This window comes from Phalaenopsis equestris, unplaced genomic scaffold (assembly GCF_001263595.1).
Source record: "Phalaenopsis equestris unplaced genomic scaffold, ASM126359v1 Scaffold000002, whole genome shotgun sequence".
NCBI lineage: Eukaryota > Viridiplantae > Streptophyta > Magnoliopsida > Asparagales > Orchidaceae > Phalaenopsis > Phalaenopsis equestris.
The window spans coordinates 56,154,849-56,157,214 of NW_018164444.1; positions in this window are offsets into that span (position 1 = coordinate 56,154,849).

A 2,366-nucleotide genomic window follows, 5' to 3' on the forward strand; every position below is an offset into this window, starting at 1 on the left:
GGATGTCATGTTGAGTAAGAAAAGTTCCTAGGGATGTGTTGAAAAAATCTCGTGCATTATTTGTTTTGAGAGCCTGGATTTTTGTGTCAAATTGAGTGAGTATCATTTAATAGAATGCACGAAATATTGGTCCTACCTCTGATTTGTCATGCATAAGATAGATCCATGTCACCCGTGTGTGATCATCAATAAAGAACACGAACCATTGGGCCCCAGAAATATTTTTTTCACGAGGACCCCAGACATCACTATGGATCAGAGAAAATGGATGAGTGAGTTTGTATGATAATCAAGGAAATGAAGTGTGAGTATGTTTAGCAAGTTGACAAAATTCGCAATTAAAAGAGGTAGGACTTTTATTAATAAATAAATGAGAAAACAGTTTCCCCATGTACATAGAATTGAGATGACCTGAACGATAATGAAGTAACATGATTTCGCTATCATTATTAACGCTGGAATGGAATACATATGTACTAAGCGGATTTAAGCAAGACAGACTTGATACTGGAATACAACCGGTGGGTGAGACTAGACTGACAGAGGGTTTGTTGAGGAGATAGAGACCACTGCGCAACTCAGCACTGTCAATCATCCTCCCCGACTTCAAATCCTGAAATTCACAAACGTATGGAAAAAATTTAGCAACACAATGACAATCATGAGTGAGCTTACTAATAGAGATCAGATTGCAATCCAAAGTAGGAACATGAAGCACAGAAGTGAGGAATAAATTTGGAGAGATGCGGACAGAACCAAGACCAACAACTTTGGAGGCTGATCCATCAGTAATCTGAACAGTGAGGGTCGGATTACACGGCCGGTAATCCATTAATAAGGAGACATCCCCGGTCATATGATCGGAGGCACCTGAGTCAACAATCCAGGGGCGAGAAGAGGTTGAATCCAAGACGAAAGCGGATGGGAAAATACCTTGATAGGTAACAAGGCCGGTGGCACCCGATGCCACACTAGTAGGCTGGACTGGCGACAACTGATCGAGCATCTTCTGGAGGGCATGAATCTGTTCTTTAGCTGAATGGGCTCATTCCTGGAGAGGCTTTGGTGGTGCTGGTGGCAGCTGCCCGATGATCGGTTTGTCATGAAGTCGCCAACACATATCCCAAGTATGGTCAGAACGGCGGCAGTGGTCACACCAAGGGCGGCCCTGACGTTAACGGTTGCCTGTGGATGAAATATGAGCAGCAAGTGCAGACCCGTCGAGGGCTGTAGTGGACAAGGAAGCACCTAACATGACATTTTGGCGACTCTCTTCGCGGCGTATATCAGAGAAAGCTTCACGAATTGTTAGAAGATGTTTTGAATTCAAAATCTGTGAGTGAGTCTGGTCAAACTCAGATTTAAGGCCAAGAAGAAATTTGAAGGTGCGTTTCTGTTCTATGATTTGGTGAAAATATGACAGAGTCTTCGGGACACTTCCAAGGGTACACCTCGAATAGGTCTAGTTGCTGCCAATACCGAGTAAGAGTATTGAAGTATTGGGTGATGGAGAGATCACCTTGACGAAAGTCATGAAGAATGGTCTCAACAGCAAATAGTTCGCTTATATTGTCCGCACTAGAATAGGTCTCACGGGCAGCATCCTAGATTTCCTTAGTTGTGTCATAGAGAAGAAAATTTTCGTCAATATCAAGTGTCATCGATCTAACAAGCCAGGCCATAACCATATTATTCTCGGATTTCCAAGTCTTGTATGACGGATCTGTCGTCATCGGAGTTGGAGTATCACCAGTGAGGTAGTCATCTTTGCATTTGTCGCATACAAACATCATGACTGATTGTGACCATTGGAGGTAATTCTGACCGGTGAGTTTGTGGCTGGTGATGAGGACGGAATTATTGTTTGAATTGTTGTGCAATGGAGACTCAGCCGCGGAGGGGTGGCTAGAAGTGACATCACTAGTGGAGGAGTTGCAGACATTGTCGTACTTAGTCATTGGAGATGAGAGGTGGCCAGCATGATGAGCTGACTGTGCTCGATAGCGGAAGAAGAGTCGGCACTCACAATCGGACGCGAACAGTCGCGAGAAATCGCGGGAGAAGCGAGAGATCGTGGGATTGCGGGAGAGCACGGATGATCCCGGGAGAGCACGGACAATCGCGGGAGAACGCGGGATCGCGGGAGATCGCGGGATCGTGGAAGAGCACGGACGATCGCGGGAGAAGCGCGGACGATCCCGGGAGAAGCACGAACAATCGGACGTGGACGCGGACAATCGGAGAGAGGCGCGATCGGTCGATTGGACGAAGAGCGGCGCTCGGATGCAGACGATCGGGGCAGGCGCAAATTAGGGCAGCGCTCGGACAAGGACGATCGCGAGAGAGAAGGGCCGGGATCGAGCCAA